This window comes from Ovis aries, chromosome 2, assembly GCF_016772045.2.
Source record: "Ovis aries strain OAR_USU_Benz2616 breed Rambouillet chromosome 2, ARS-UI_Ramb_v3.0, whole genome shotgun sequence".
Classification (NCBI taxonomy): Eukaryota; Metazoa; Chordata; class Mammalia; order Artiodactyla; family Bovidae; genus Ovis; species Ovis aries.
The window spans coordinates 70,941,882-70,959,182 of record NC_056055.1 but is presented as its reverse complement, the minus strand read 5'-3'; the positions used below and the strand labels follow the sequence as shown (position 1 = coordinate 70,959,182).

The 17,301-nt window shown below is 42.4% G+C and overlaps 1 protein-coding gene and 1 long non-coding RNA gene across 4 annotated transcripts in view; one reads left to right on the top strand and one right to left on the bottom strand.

The window, feature by feature from the left end:
* Positions 1-17,301, top strand: part of LOC105607964 (uncharacterized) — a 185,836-nt gene that overhangs the window by 15,751 nt on the left and 152,784 nt on the right. For all 3 annotated transcript variants that reach the window (XR_009599232.1, XR_009599231.1, XR_009599233.1), the window contains exon 2: positions 5,201-13,580. This is a non-coding gene — a long non-coding RNA (uncharacterized LOC105607964). The remainder of the gene's footprint in view (positions 1-5,200; positions 13,581-17,301) is intronic.
* Positions 1-17,301, bottom strand: part of LOC121818642 (WAS/WASL-interacting protein family member 3-like) — a 44,637-nt gene that overhangs the window by 16,201 nt on the left and 11,135 nt on the right. Inside the window, exons 3-4 of the mRNA XM_060409408.1 lie at positions 11,870-12,028; positions 3,852-7,154 (exon numbers count right to left, since the gene is read on the bottom strand). The gene's annotated coding sequence lies outside the window, so the exon portion shown is untranslated. The remainder of the gene's footprint in view (positions 1-3,851; positions 7,155-11,869; positions 12,029-17,301) is intronic.

Sequence of the window (17,301 nt, the reverse complement as noted above, 5' to 3'; positions counted from 1 at the left end):
AACTGTTGCTCCCTGAAATACATACAGATTTCTCAAGAGGCAGGTCAAGTGGTCTGGTATTCTCATCTCTTGAAGAATTTTCCACAGTTTGATGTGATCCACGTAAAGGCTTTGGCATAGTCAATAAACAAGAAGTAGATGTTTTTCTGGAACTCTCTTGCTTTTTCCATGATCCAGTGGATGTTGGCAATTTGATCTCTGGTTCCTTTGCCTCTTCTAAATCCAGCTTGAACATCTGGAAGTTCACGATTCACGTATTGCTGAAGCCTGACTTGAAGAATTTTGAGCATTACTTTACTAGCGTGTGAGGTGAGTGCAATTGTGCGATAGTTTGAGCATTCTTTGGCATTGCCTTTCTTTGAGATTGGAATGAAAACTGACCTTTTCCAGTCCTGTGGCCACTGCTGAGTATTCCAAATTTGCTGGCATGTTGAGTGCAGCCCTTTCACAGCATCATCTTTTAGGATTTGAAATAGCTCAACTGGAATTCTATCACCTCCACTAGCTTTGTTCATAGTGATGCTTCATAAGGCCCACTTGACTTCACATTCCCGGATGTTTGGCTCTAGGTGAGTGATTACAGCATCGTGATTATCTGGGTCATAAAGATCTTTTTGTACAGTTCTTCTGTGTATTCTTGCCACCTCTTCTTAATATCTTCTGCTTCTGTTAGGTCCATACCATTTCTGTCCTTTATCGAGCCCATCTTTGCATGAACTGTTCCCTTGGTATCTCTAATTTTCTTGAAGAGATCTCTAGTCTTTCCCATTCTGTTGTTTTCCTCTATTTCTTTGCACTGATCACTGAGGAAGGCTTTCTTATTTCTCCTTGCTATTCTTTGGAACTCTGCATTCAAAAGGATATATCTTTTCTTTCCTCCTTTGCCTTTAGCTTCTCTTCTTTTCACAGCTATTGTAAGTCTTCCTCAGACAACCATTTTGCCTTTCTGCATTTCTTTTTCTTGGGGATGGTCTTGATCTCTGCCCCCTGTACAATGTCATGAACCTCCATCCATAGTTCTTCAGGCACTCTGTGAGATCTAATCCCTTGAATCTATTTGTCAATTCCACTGTATAATTTTAAGGGATTTGATTTAGGTCATACTTGAATGATCTAATGGTTTTCCCTCCTTTCTTCAATGTAAGTCTGAATTTGGCAATAAGGAATTCATGATCTGAGCCACAGTCAGCTCCCAGTCTTGTTTTTGCTGATTCTATAGAGCTTCTCCATCTTTGGCCGCAAAGAATATAATCAATCTGATTTCGGACATCACCATCTGGTGATGTCCAAGTGTAGAGTGTTCTCTTGTGTTGTTGGAAGAGGGTGTTTGCTATGACCAGTGTGTTCTCTTGGCAAAACTCTATTAGTCTTTGCCCTACTTCATTCTGTACTCCAAGGCCAAATTTGGCTGTTACTCCAGGTATTTTTACATTCCAGTCCCCTATAATGAAAAGTACATCTTTTTTGGGTGTTACTTCTAGAAGATCTTGTAGGTCTTCATAGAATCATTCAACTTCAGCTTCTTCAGCATTACTGGTCAGGGCATAGACTTGTATTCCTGTGATATTGAATGGTTTGCCTTGGAAATGAACAGAGATCATTCTGTCATTTTTGAAATTGCATCCAAGTACTGCATTTTGGACTGTTTTGTTGACTATGATGGCTACTCCATTTCTTCTAAAGGATTCTTGCCCACAGTGATAGATATAATGGTCATCTGAGTTAAATTCACCCATTCCAGTCCATCTTAGTTCGCTGATTCATAAAATGTCAATGTTTACTCTTGCCATCTCCTGTTTGACTACTTTAAATTTTCCTTGATTTGTGGACCTAACATTCTAGGTTCCTATGCAATATTGCTCTTTACAGCATTGGACTTTACTTCCATTACGAGTCACATCCACAACTGGGTGTTGTTTTTGCCTTGGCTCTTTCTCTTCATTCTTTCTGGAGTTGTTTCTCCACTGATTTCCAGAAGCATACTGGGCACCTACAAACCTGGGCTTCCTTGGTGGCTCAGATGGTAAAGCGTCTGCCTGCAATGTGGGAGACCTGGGTTCAATTCCTGGGTCGGGAAGATCCCCTGGAGAAGGAAATGGCATTCCACTCCAGCACTCTTGCCTGGAAAATCCCATGGATGGAGGAACCTGACAGGCTACAGTCTATGGGGTCGCAAAGAGTTGGACACGATTGAGTGACTTCACTTCACAGACCTGGGGAGTTCATCTTTCAGTGTCCTATCTTTTTGCCTTTTTATGCTGTTCATGGGGTTCTCTAGGCAAGAATACTGAAGTGGGTTTGCCATTCCCATCTCCAGTGGACCACGTTTTGTCAGAACTCTCCACCACGATCCGTCTGTCTTGGGTGGCCCTACATGGCATGGCTCTTAGTTTCACTGAGTTAGATAAGGCTGTGGTCCATGTGATCAAATAGGTTAGTTTTCTGTGATTGTGGTTTTCAGTCTGTCTTCCCTCTGTTGGAGAAGGATAAGAGGCTTATGGAAGCTTCCTGATGGGAGAGAGTGACTCGGGGGAAACTGGGTCTTGGTCTGATGGGCAGAGCCATACTCAATAAATCTTTAGTCCAATTTTCTGTCGAAGGGTGGGCTGTGTTCCCTCCCTGTTATTTACCTGGGGCCAAATTATGGTGGTTTTCCAGTAGTCATGTATGGATGTGAGAGTTGGACTGGGAAGAAAGCTGAGCACTGAAGAATTGATGCTTTTGAACTGTGGTGTTGGAGAAGACTCTTGAGAGTCCCTTGGACTGCAAGGAGATCCAACCAGTCCATTCTAAAGGAGATCAGTCCTGGGTGTTCTTTGGAAGGAGTGATGCTAAAGCTGAAACTCCAGTACTTTGGCCACCTCATGTGAAGAGTTGACTCATTGGAAAAGACCCTGATGCTGGGAGGGATTGGGGGCAGGAGGAGAAGGGAACGACAGAGGATGAGATGGCTGGATGGCATCAGTGACTCGATGGACGTGAGTCTGAGTGAAATCTGGGAGTTGGTGATGGACAGGGAGGCCTGGCGTGCTGCAATTCATGGGATCACAAAGAATCAGACATGACTGAGCAACTGAACTGACTGACTGAACTGAAACTATGGTGGAGGTGATGAAAATAATGGCGACCTCCTTCAAAATGTCCCATGCAGGGACTGCCTCACTCCATGCCCCTAACCCTACAGCAGGCCACCACTGACCCACGCCTTTGTCAGAGACTCCTGGACACTCATGGGCAAGTCTGGGTCAGTCTCTTGTGGGGTCACTGCTCCTTTCTCCTGGGTCCTGGTGCACACAAGGTTCTGTTTGTGCCCTCCAAAGTCTGTTTCCCCAGTCCTGTGTAAGTTCTGGGGGCTCTGTGGGTGGGGTCAATGGCGACCTCCTCCAAGAGGGCTTATGCCACACCAGGTCTGCTGCACCCCGAGCCCCTGCCCCCAGGGCAGTCCACTGCTGACCTGTACCTCCCCAGGAGACACTCAAACACAGTTCTATCTCAGTCTTTGTGGGGTCCCTGGGTCCTGGTGCACAGAAGGTTTGTCTCAGCCCTCTGAGCATCTTTGGCAGGTACGGGGTTTGATTCTAAACGCAATTTCACCCCTCCTACCATCCTACCCCAGGAGAAGCTGTGGCTTCTCCTTTGCCCTTGGATGTGGGGTATCTCCTCACAGTCGCTCCAGCACTGCGCAGCTGCTACTCCAGCACCTACCATCTTGCTGGGGCTTTTCCCAAGTGGCCATGCTTAAATCTGGTTTCCATCCATTTTGGGGGAGCAAGGCAAAAGTAAAATGATAGAACAAAGCAAGAGACACCAAGAAGAATTTGTGTTATCATGGCAACACCAAATTGTCTCACCTCAGCAAAACCTGGAGTCTTAGAGATTCCTTGAAGAGAGAAATGGAAACATACCTCCCTCTGTTGTTCTGATTAGGATCTATAGCAAAAGGTGGTCATTAGAATTCCATTAACTTGAAGGAAAAAAACAAACACAGTTGTTACTATTTTTCTTTCTGTCTTTACAAGGGAAATTTAATCACATCCAATAAATTTTACTTATTTTTGTTTTCTTCAGTCTGCTTCTCAATCCCTGCCCTGCCTTCTGCCTGGCTCTCTTAAGAAACTTGGAAGGTCCTGCCTATGGCAGAAAATTCACAGGATAGAAAGAGGAATGGAAAGGTGCCTTGTAGATCTAATATTTCCTTAAATCAAGGTCCACTTCAGGGGAAGATTCAGTGGAAGAATTACTAGAAATGTTGCAGCAAGGTTTATTTAGAAACTGAAGGTGAAAACAGGAACTGTTTATCAGTAGGTCAAATTCTCTTCCCATTTCCTTTGACTCTGATATGAATTGGCTTCAGTTTGTCTTTTTCCAGTGACAGTTGTGATACCTTGTCAGATAAAGTAGCTATTACATTAGAATCTTTATTTTCTTAATCACTGAAATATCTCTGGAAGGAAAAGGTGCTGGCCATTTAAATCATTCTATAAATACCTGTCCTGTATCCAGACATGGCAGTGTACTTAGGTTTACAATCACAGCAGCAAACTCTGTGCCTTTTTGTGTGGTTACCAAGATTTTTGGTGGGCTGGGTTTTTCTTTCCAAATACCTCCTTGCTAATTAAAAAAAAAAAAAAGGAAAACAACTTCCTGGAGGTATAGTGGAAGTGTCTGATTGATTGAATTGGACTGAATAAGAGACTGTGAAGGTTTGTGGCATTTATTTATACAGTTGACCCTTGAACAACTCAGGGGTTCAGGGTGCCAAATGCTCCAACCCTGTGCAGTCAAAAATCTGCATGTAACTTTTGATTCCATGAACACTTGGCTACTAATAGCCTGCTGTTGACCAGAAGACTTACTGATAACTTAAATAGTCAAGTAACACATACTTTGCATGTTAAATGTATTATATACTTATTCACAAAATAAAGTAAATCAGGAAAAAGAAAATGTTATTAAGAAAACTATAAGGAAGAGAAAATACATTTACAGTACTATACTGTTTTTATCCATACTGTATATTTACATTGTCTATTTATAAGATGAATGGTCTGTTAATAACCTATGTCAGTACTGTCTTATATGATAGGAAACACTGTAGATGTTATACATATTATTAACACTATCATGACCCCATGGACTGTAGAGTCCATGGAATTCTCCAGGCCAGAATACTGAAAGATAACCTTTCCCTTCTCCACAGGATCTTCCCAACCCAGGGATTGAACCCAGGTCTCCTGCATCACAGGCAAATTCTTTACCAGTTGAACCACAAGGGAAGCCCAAGAATACTGAAGTGGGTAGCCTGTCCCTTCTTCAGTGGATCTTCCTGACCCAGGAATCGAACTGGGGTCTCCTACATTGCAGGCGGATTCTTTACCAACTGAGCTATCAGGGAAACGCCTTTCATATGATCGGAAACATTGTAGATGTTATATGTATTACTAACACTAGCATCAAAAGTAAGAAGATAATATACAAAGAAATATATATGTATTTATAAGTGTAATAATTCATGCATTGATAATGAAGAAACGGCAGTATGATTGCTCTGTGGTAGCCTAGTATAATCAATGCAATTGCTTCACAGTAGCCCAGTGTATACACTAGTGAATGAATCATTATAAAACCTTTATGGCATACAGTATTAGCCATATTCATACTGGATATTTATTGTATTAGAAACATTGTTACATTTAAAAACAACACTTACCTGTGATGATAGGCTGATATGCAGTTTCTCCAGTTACTAGAGAGAGGGGCATAGCGTATGGTAATGAAATTCTTTGAAAGCCAAGTTATAACAGTAAGGAAACTAACACATGATTGATTTTCTATTAAATATCACCCACTTTTATGCTAGGATACTATAGACTAGTATCTACATATGTTTATACTATAGATCAGTATCTACATATGTGTCATGCGTTCACGACCTACATTTTTCTTAATTTTTTGTATATCTAGGCTTTGCAGTTTGCCTGCATGTTTTTCAAGTTGTCACAAGTGTCCAAAATTTTTTCCAGTGTATTTATTGAAAAAACCTCTATGTAAGTAGATTTGTGCATTTCCTACCAATATGTTCAAGGATCACACGTAGGTGGACTGTCAAATTCCACCTTCTCAGCTTTCTCTGTTGTACACATTACTCTTGTTGAGAAACTTCTGTATCTTTCCTTCCAAAGGCTAACCTCCTTAGAAGGCACACTTGGGCTTCTTCCCCTACCTGTCCCTGTGAGATCATCACCCCCTCTTCCCCGGAAGCCCCTGCTATGGTCACGCATTTTCTCAGGGCTTATTTTTGTCTTTGGTTGCTAGTGTCATGGGAGACAGAGTCTATGAAATATTAGCCTTTATATGCGTGTTGTCATATTCAATAAGGTTGAGGATCACAATACATTACTCTTTATTTGCTGTTTAATTTTTCCCTTCTGTAGTGATTTTAACCTTCTAAGGTTCTGTCTAGTCTGTTCAACCATGTTGACATTCCTGTAATGTTTGGGATCCCAGCCATGGAGCCCACACTGGCAGGCTTCTATGCATACACACATGAGAATGATCTGTCCCCAGCCTGTACTGACTGTACCCTCTGTAACCTACTGAAATTAGAACTGAGATGCCAAAAGCTTGAAGCCTTCAATAAGTTCTGTCCTTTGAAGCATGGACCTCTCATAGATGTGAAGCTTTGTACCAGAATCCTTGTATAACTTGGCAATGTAAAGTCTGGGACTGGACACAAACACTTATCTTGTGCTAAAGTTGCTTCGTGGAAAGAAGTTAACAGTGGGGTTCCACTGTGTGTAATTTAACCACTGAAAGTGATCTGTGGTACTTGTTCATTGATAGAAATTATGCAGAACAATTGCCATTCTTAAGGGATGAGCCCTGATGGGTGGGTTCTAGGGGTCCACAGCCCTCCCATGCATGCAGCCTGGAGGTGCTCCTGTTGTGGGTAGCAAAGACTGGTTTCTGGGTCCCAGGAGCCCATAGCCCTCCTCACTCACAGAACTGCTTGCTGCTCACAGGTCTCCATTAGTTCCAAGAAGTGAGTTGGGGGGCTGTTCCACCAGCATCTTGTATGTTCTCATGGAGTTCAGGGGTGCCCAGCAATGAGAAATACTGAGGTGCCCATGTTCAGGAAGGGAACGAAGAATAGCCTGTGTCAAAGTGACATGGAATTTCAGAGCAGGAAGAGACCTTCCTGTCCTGCTGTAATGAGGAATACACACACAAAAGTGGCATTCTCAAAAATTCTTGCTCTTTCCCAGGCTCTGCAGGACCTTTGAGTTCAGGAATGCTGGATGTTCGATAATTCCAATATGAACCCTGCAGCCCCTCCATAAAATTCTAAATTGCTTGGGTATGTTCCATTAATAAGTAGCTGAGTCAGTAACAAGTGGGAGTCTGTACGTTCACGTGTGTGTGTATGTGTATGTGTTAGAAGGATTTCTGGCCACTATTGGTGATACTGTCCAAATTGAAAGTACTAAAGCAAAATGGCTGTCTGAGGAGGCCTTATAAATAGCTGTGAAAAGAAGAGAAGTGAAAAGTAAAGGAGAAAAGGAAAGATAAGCATCTGAATGCAGAGTTACAAAGAATAGCAAGAAGAGATAAGAAAGCCTTCTTCAGCGATCAATGCAAAGAAATAGAGGAAAACAACAGAATGGGAAAGACTAGAGATCTCTTCGAGGAAATCAGAGATACCAAGGGAACATTTCATGCAAAGATGGGCTCGATAAAGGACAGAAATGGTATGGACCTAACAGAAGTAGAAGATATTAAGAAGAGGTGGCAAGAATACACAGAAGAACTGTACAAAAAAGATCTTTATGACCCAGATAATCACGATGGTGTGATCACTCACTAGAGCCAGACATCCTGGAATGTGAAGTCAAGTGGGCCTTAGAAAGCATCACTATGAACAAAGCTAGTGGAGGTGATGGAATTCCAGTTAAGCTATTTCAAATCCTGAAAGATGATGCTGTGAAAGGGCTGCACTCAATATGCCAACAAATTTGGAATACTCAGCAGTGGCCACAGGACTGGAAAAGGTCAGTTTTCATTCCAATCCCAAAGAAAGGCAATGCCAAAGAATGCTCAAACTACCACACAATTGCACCCATCTCACACGCTAGTAAAGCAATGCTCAAAATTCTCCAAGCCAGGCTTCAGCAATACGTGAACCATGAACTTCCTGATGTTCAAGCTGTTTTAAGGAAAGGCAGACAAACCAGAGATCAAATTGTCAACATCTGCTGGATCGTGGAAAAAGCAGGAGAGTTCCAGAAAAACATCTATTTCTGCTTTATTGACTATGTCAAAGCCTTTGAGTGTGTGGATCACAATAAACTGGAAAATTCTGAGAGAGATGGGAATACCAGACCACCTGGCCTGCCTCTTGAGAAACCTACATGCAGGTCAGGAAGCAACAGTTAGAACTGGACATGGAACAACAGACTGGTTCCAAACAGGGAAAAGAGTACGTCAAGGCTGTATATTGTCACCCTGCTTATTTAACTTCTGTGTGGAGTACATCATGAGAAATGCTGGGCTGGAAGAAGCACAAGCTGGAATCAAGATTGCCAGGAGAAATATCAATAACCTCAGATATGCAGATGACACCACCCTTATGGAAGAAAGTGAAGAGGAACTAAAAAGCCTCTTGATGAAAGTGAAAGTGGAGAGGAAAATGTTGGCTCAAAGCTCAAAATTTACAAAATGAAGATCATGGCATCCAGTCCCATCACTTCATGGGAAATAGATGGGGAAAGAGTGGAAACAGTGTCAGACTTTATTTTTGGGGGCTCCAAAATCACTGCAGATGGTGACTGCAGCCATGAAATTAAAAGACACTTACTCCTTGGAAGAAAAGTTATGACCAACCTAGATAGCATGTTGAAAAGCAGAGACATTACTTTGCCAACAAAGGTCCATCTAGTCAAGGCTATAGTTTTTCCAGTGATCATGTATGAATGTGAGAGTTGGACTGGAAAGAAAGCTGAGTGCCAGAGAATTGTGCTTTTGAACTGTGGTGTTGGAGAAGACTCTTGAGACTTCTTGGACCTCAAGGAGATCCAACCAGTCCATTCTGAAGAAGATCAGCCCTGGGATTTCTTTGGAAGGAATGATGCTGAAGCTGAAACTCCAGTACTTTGGCCACCTCATGCGAAGACTTGACTCATTGGAAAGAACTCTGGTGCTGGGAGGGATTGGGGGCAGGAGGAGAAGGGGACGACAGAGGATGAGATGGCTGGATGGCATCACGGACTCAATGGACATGAGTTTGAGTGAACTGCGGGAGTTGATGATGGACAGGGAGGCCTGACGTGCTGCGATTCATGGGGTCTCAAAGAGTCGGACAGGACTGAGCGACTGAACTGAACCTCTTTGCTTATGGGGAGCAGGGAGTGACTCTGGTTACTTTGTTTAAGAAAGAATGAATATATTTTACAGCCTGTTGTAAAATATATTTTGTTTGGCTTGGGGCTGGTTTGACTCAGGGAAGCTTTGTAACTGTTTCCATTTTCATTGCTTTGATGTGACCCGACCTGTGCTGGCATTTGGATTCAAAACCTGGAGTTGGATTCTAGGCTCTGCTGCTCAGGAGCTCTGTGTCCTTGAATAAACTCCTGAACTCCTTCTGGGCCTAACTTATTCAGCTGGGGGAAGGAGACAGTTCCTGCCCTCCCTATCTCTTAGAGCATTTCATCTGGCTCCAAAACACAAGGTGCTTATGAAGGAGGGGAAGGGAGAAGTACTAATAAATTTGCCTAAGGACTTTTGGGATTTTCCTGGGAAGGAAGGAACCAAAATCTCAACCCTTTCTTAGTCATTTCAGGCTATAGAAACCTTTAGGGTGGGCTAAGTAATCTATAGGAGTATGAAAAGCCCTCTGTAAAAGCACTCAGGGTAGAAAGAGGTGTTGAACGTGAGCCGAGGTGCTGGATGTTGCCTTATTCCAAAAGCAAAGGGTTTGGCCTGGAGCAAATGGCCCAGCTGGGTGAATCTAGAAAGATGGCCGTTGCGAGCCCAAGTCACATTTGGCATGTGGAGCCCTTAGCCAAGATAACTCTGAGTAGGGAACCCTCCTTTTTATCTGAAGGTCCATATTGCTCTGCTTGGTGGAAGAGGAGTGTCCGTTAAAACTGAGTGCTATCAGTTTTCCTCTCTAATAAGAAATATCTTAAAACATTCCTTCTCTATCTTGAAATGAAAGTCATAGATGATAGCTTCAGTTCAGTTCAGTCACTCAGTCGTGTCCGACTCTTTGCGACCCCATGAATCGCAGCGCACCAGGCCTCCCTGTCCATCACCAACTCCCAGAGTTCACTCAGACTCATGTTCATCGAGTTCGTGATGCCATCCAGCCCTCTCATCCTCTGTCGTCCCCTTCTCCTCCTTCCCCTAATCCCTCCCAGCATCAGAGTCCTTTCCAATGAGTCATGTCTTTGCATGAGGTGGCCAAAGTACTGGAGTTTCAGCTTTAGCATCATTCCTTCCAAAGAAATCCCAGGACTGATCTCCTTCAGCATGGACTGGTTGGATCTCCTTGCAGTCCAAGGGACTCTGAAGGTCTTCTCCAACAGCACAGTTCAAAAGCATTAATTCTTTGGTGCTCAGCTTTCTTCCCAGTCCAACTCTCACATCCATACATGACCACAGGAAATACCATAGCCTTGACTAGACAGACCTTAGTCAGCATATACACACTTATAATCTGCAAAAAATAATCATCATAATATCCTAAGTATAATATAAAGAAAAAATGGACACCAATTTGTAATAAAGCAGTATGGCCAAACTATACCAGAAGATGCAATACAAAGTCAGATATTATATGTGTGGAATCTTTGTGAGCAAAGTGGCCATATACTGGTACAGGTACAGTGGGTTAAAGACTGCCATATTACAAGTGGCTTTGCTCTCAGTGATATGATTTTCTGAAATAGTGATGCACAACTGGTGATGTTCCAAACACACCCAATAGTTTTCTGTTTACTGGACATGATAGCTGCATTCCTGGAGATTTCAGTATAAGTTAAAACCTTGCCAAGACCTTGTGTGCTTATACATAAAACAGAATCTAAGCTCTGATAATTATAAACAAGGGAGAAAACTTTTATGGTTGGTGGAGTATTTTTGGGTGTTTGCGTCATGTAGGTCATAGTTCTTGATGAGTAAGAGGTATTACCTGCTTTGCAGGATGTCTAGAATCCCTGGCCCTGCCCACTAAAAGCTGGTAACATAACTTCAGTCATTGTGACAACCAAAATGTGCCCTTCTAATTTTAAGATACCCTCTGGAAGTCATGCCATTCTTATTGAGAAGCACTAGGGTAGAGGTCAAGCTTACCTTCACTGTTCTAGAGACAGTTGGAAGTGACCAGGCTTTCCAGTGAAGGCATTGATAGCCAATGGAAGACTTTACTGCACTTCATGGGACCCCAGGTCTACTAGCTTAAGCTGCCATAACAAAATACCCCAAACTGGGTGGCCTAAATACCAGAAATTTGTTTCTCAAAGTCCTAGAAGCTGGGCAGGCCAAGATAAAGGTGCCTGCTGATTTAGTGCCTCTCTTCCTGGCTTGCCTTCTCTGTGTCCTCACATGGCAGGGGGAGGGCTCGTTGGGCCATGTCAGTCTTCGCTGCAGCACACAGGCTCTCCAGTTGTGCACACAGGCTGAGTTGCTGCATGGCATGTGGAATCTTAGCTCCCCTACCGGGATTGAACCCACATCCCTTGCAAGGTGGGTTCTTAACTACTGGACCACCAGGAAAGTCCTTCTCTTTCTCTTCTTACAAGGACCCTAGTGCCATCGTGGCGGCTCAACCCTCATGACCTCATTTAAACTTGATTATCTGCAAAGATCTTACCTCCTGGGCTTCAGTGTATGAAGTTTGGGGTGATACAAACAAGAAGTCCATAGCACCAGGTTTCCAGCCTTTGTTTTATAAAATGACCATCTTCTGTTGGAAGCTGTTATGGTCTTCTGGGGTCAAAGGAGACACTGGAGTTCTGGTTCTAGGGGTTACCTAGGAGCAAGCAGGATGAACAGACCCCTTGTTTATGAGGAAACGCCTGGGAAGTTCTTAGATCCACTGGAGTGGGCAGGTACTAGAAAGAGAATGTAGACATTCTGCCCTTCTGGACAACTGGAGTCCCAATCAACTCATGTTTAAGGGCCTGAACTCGGGAGTTAGATCTGAGTTTTAATCCTGTTTCAGTCATCTGGTAACTGTGTGACCCTGGACAAAGTACTTAGCAGCCTGAGTCTCCGCATAAAAATGGGCATAGACCTGTCTTGAAGGTTGGTGGTGAAGAGTAATAAGATCTTCTAGTAAAAAGCTTTGCAGGATTTCAGGCACATAGCATCCATTAATCTGTATTGCTGCTTATGGTCATGCAGTCATCCTTTGAGGACTTATTTTTATGTGGAAAAGCATTCATCACAGCTGAGGTTGCATAGAACAGGATGAGGTAGAGCTCCATTTCTATAAAAAAAAGTGATGGGAATCTTTCTTGAAAGTAATTTAGGGGGTAAGCAAGGCAACTCTGGTTCATATTGCATGGAATGTTTGAAATATGAAAGCAAGCATCTTCCCTCTTACCCTTAATACATAAGGAAATTTCTGCTTAATGCTTCATGCTGAATCCCAAGGGACTACCCAGAACATTATGATCATTTATACAATAATCTTTGTACTGTTGGAGGTATGTGCAGTGGCTGCCTTGGAATTACAGGTTTGCCATCTCATGTTGACTTGTCCCTAGCTAAGCAGAGTTAGAACCAATTACTACTCTGTTTGGAAAAGGCCTAGGACAGAAATTCACGGGATTCTTCCTTATCTATACTGTTTCCCTTCAAAGTGAATATTAATGTGTGCTTGTGTTGATGCAAAACAAACAGCCAGGTCCTCTCATGCACACACATTTCCCTGGGACAAATCACTGAGAAAAACTGTTGGGATGTATTTTATGAAAACATTTTGCTAGCTCAGAAATTCTTAAAGAGATCCAGCTTTCTTATGGAAAACAGCCCAGGATTCTTAGAGAAAACACTGAAGGTTGGAGAAGTGTTCTTTTCCTTTATCAGTGTTGTTTTGCCAAAGAAGAGGCTGTGACTGTCTTCTTCACTGAAGAGTAAAAGGAAGTTTTGATCGTATGCTTCCATCAGGCCACAGACACTTTTTCAAATTCATTTTTCTTTATAACGTTAAGTCAAGTCCTTTTCTTATAACTCTCTTGTTTCATAAAGACTTTAAGACAGTTAAAAAATGAGAATAGGTTTTCCCTGGTGGTCCAGTGGTTAAGAGTCCACCTGCCAATGGAGGATACGTGGGTTTGATCCTTGGTCTGAGAAAGATCCCACGTGCAGCGGAGCAACTGAGCCCATGCACAGCAGCTACTGAGCCCCTGAGCTGCGTACTGAAGCCTGTGTGCCTAGAGCCTGTCCTCTGCAGCAAGCGAAGCCACCACGATGAGAAGCCCGTGCACTGCAGAGAAGAACAGCCTCCAGCTGCTGCAACTAGAGAAAGCCCACACACAGCAACAAAGACCCAGCAGAGCCAAAAATAACCAAAAAAGGTAAGAATATAAAATATAATGAGGACTAAGGACAACGAGAAAGAAAGCAAAGTTCAGTGTAGAACATGTGTGCCTGTGGGGTGAAAATTTGGCTCTGGGCATCCCAGCAACCAGAGCAAAGAGGAAAGTCTAATTTGGTTACATGATTTTTTAAAAAAGTTTCTTAGAAGCTCAATTATCCCTGGCACTGAGAACAGAATTAAGTGTTCTCAGAGGTACAAATAAAGAGGATATTTTGAGCTCTGGTGATCAATTTCCTCAAATGCCCTCAGTGACTGCCACTGAATTATATAGGACTGCTTTATAGAACATCCCTCATGGCTGGCATTTTGCCACAGTATAATTCTAGAAAGGAAAAGAAAGAGTCTTCAGGCAATTCTCCGTTTATACTATGTATTTTCAAATGAACTTTTGCAAAATATTGAGCAGCAAAGAGTTGGAGGTCATCTTGGATGAGTAACTGAAAGGCAGTTTTTTGCAGATAGGAAAGTGCAGAGACACAGACTTCAGAGAGTTGGGCCAGAGATGACGTTCTTTTATAAATATAAAAAACGAAACCCAAAGGTATGGGAGCCAGAAGAGAAGGCTGTCTACTTCTGTATGTTGAAGGACAACTACATCAGAGAAGATGTAGATAATTTGGGGGAAGGAAAAAAAATGAATGATAATTTTACTACCTTAAGATAACTGCTATTAAGCAGTTTTGCATGTTTCCCCTTCCCCATCTACCCCATCCACCATGGTTAATGTTAATAAAATCAGAATTTGCATATAGTTTTATATCATTTCTTTTAAATTTGAGCAGCAGAAAATAAGTGATTGTATTTTATATTACTGGAGCATGTTGGGGGCTCTGATATGATTCCTACCATGGTTCCAGGCCTTCCATGAAGTGTCGTATACCCACATGCTGTGAGAAAATACCACGTTGGGAAAATTAGGAAAAGAGGCTATTTAAATGGATTGGTGGTCAGTAAAGAGACCAGAGTGATACTATTTGGGAGATTTTTTCCTCTTTTAAAGTAGCTTTCCTGAGAGTCCCGTTTTTCATGGTCAAGAATTTTTCTATATTTTTTGAAGAAGGGGCAAAAATTCATTCTTGATTATAGAGTTAGTGATGTTTACATTTAAACTAGTCCCCATATACAAACACTTCCCAGTAATGTATTGCTCATTTTGCTCAATTTTGTGTTTCTCCGTCCCGGAAACAAACCATCTCTGATGCCTGGAAACAACCGCAAACGCACTGGACTCATGTCTTGAATGACCTCTAGGTTCAGATATTTCTTCGTTGACCTTGTATAGATTTCCTTATCCCTTTATGCTAAGGCTTTGAAATGTGCCACTTTTTTCCTCTGCAACTCTGAATCACCTTCTGTTCCAGGAAGGGATACATAAATGCATTTTCTTACATTGAGGTAGTTTTCTGCTAGCCAGATGCTGTGGTTGGATTTTACCTTCTCCCCAGACCAGAGTGTGACTGTCAAGTGAGGAGACTAAGCTTTTTTCTTCCTATCAAGTGTGGCTTATAGAAATCAGACCCAGTGTAGGGTGGTTGCTTTGTTCTCTGACAGCCTTAAAAAGTCAGGGCAGGAATCTACCGTCGATTGTTTCAGACAATCCCTTTTGTACTAAAAGATGATTTCTTCTGAGGAAATTTAACCAAATGTGACTTGAACCTTCTAAATTCTTCCTTTCCCAATAAATGAATTTAAGTATCTGAAAAGACATAATAAAATTAGAACCTTTCAATTGACATAATTAAGTGGCTGGAGTTAATGAGAGGATGTATTTGGCCGGCAGTTAGTTATGAATTCTCTGCCATTACCAGGATTCAGTTAATGAGAGGAAACAATCAATACATGTTTGAAATTTTTTCTTCTCTCCAACACTGAAAATTTGATAAGCTGCTAGTTTTGAATATTTCAAGTCTTATGAGAGAAAAAAAAGTCCAGTTTTCTTTCTTAGCACAAGAGGGAATGGATTTTTGTGCTTCTAGCATAGGAGGTAGACGGTTCCCAGGTGGTATGTTTACTGCTCATATTTCTATTTCAGAAATGTAAATGTGGTCCAGGGGCTCCATCATAGAAAAGGTCCATTTCCTGACAGATTGGTTCAGAATTTAACTGCAAAGTGAATTCTGTTTTCTCCTGAGCTTCTGTTCTAACCCAGAAAAACACTGCCTTGCTAGACTTGACAAATTAATTGAAAGCATTTGATGGGAGTTTCATATCGTTACCAGGTCCCTGAAATTCTGAGAACATTGATGAAATTTACCTGTTGACCATAATTCTCTTCTTTCCTTTGGAGGCTCAGGTTATACTGTTTCTGAGACTTCTCTGGGTCCTTCTTTGGATTCTAAGAATGTCTGTGTGTTCACGGCTTCTAAAACTTCTTCATTCTTCCTTTTGTTTGGATATCTGAAAGGACCTCAGTGCAGCTTGGCTTCAATGTCAGCTGACCCCTCTGTTCACTCAGCTTCACAGAGCCTCACAGGACTGTTTCTTCTTTCCCTCTCACTCCCATCCGATCTCCACCTTTCCTCTCCTTCCCCTCCAGCCCTGCCCCTCCCCCATCTATCCCGCAATCCGCCCTTCCTCTCTCATAATTTTTTGTTTTTTATTTTGATTCATTAAAAAAAATATTGAAAAGCACTGAACATCATATAACAACTTATTTCCAACATGTAAAACTTCTAATTAACATTTCAAACTCCAAATGAAACAAAGTCCTTTTTGATGCCTTGGTGTCATATTCTTTCTTGCCCTTCCTAGGGATAACTTATCAAGTGTGTATCTCATGAGGCCACAGGCTCATCTGATGGCTCTTCTTTGTCTGCATAGCTGTGTCAACTGGAGCTTCACAGAAGGTCATCCTGTTGATTTGTGGGTTATTAGTTTATTGTATGTAGATGGGGTGGTGGGTAGCCCAGAAGCAAATTTAAGAGACATCCGTTCTCATCCAGAAAGTATGGGAAAGCAAGCAGATTGAGGGGCCCCTAGGGATACATTCATGAGGAAGAATCAACTGTAAGAGACTGGAACAGGTGTAGCAGGTCCTTTGAAGGCATCGGAGGCGCTCTTGCTGGAGTTGTGTGTGTCTCTTCTCCCATCTGTACAAGCACCTAGATCCTTGGTGACTGTCCACCTTTTTCCTTTTCTTCCTAGGAAGCCTGACTTGAGTCTTCACCATTCCTGATCTCATTCTTCATTACTCTCTTGGCTTTTTATGGATTCTGATGTCCATGTTTCTAACACTGACCTTGTGGGTGTTTCCTGATTGCATGGTTGTGTGATGGTTTGGCCTTGATACTCTTAAATCTGTCCCAAAGCTCTGCTTAATTTAGTTGAAGAAACTTAGCAATGGGCTCTGATACAGTTCCCCATCCTAGCCCACCAGAGCATGCCAGGAGACAGGTATTTGCTGGTAATCCACCTAAGACTTGACTTTATCCTGAGATCTTCACACCTTTCTTCCATTACTGCCAACTTTCAAGTCTTTAGGGAAAGTGGGGACCCAGTAAGCAAGGCACTCAAACCCAGCGGTGTCAGGGAGCCTGGAGCACAAGCTAGGGCTTGGCGTACTGAGACAGATCTTGGATGTTGAAACTGACTAGAGTTTCAAAGTTCCCTTCTGGATCTCCTCTTTGTGGTGTGTCTGGGACCTGAAACTTCTGGGGTTGTTACCAGTCATGTGGAGACACACAGACAACGCTGGGCTG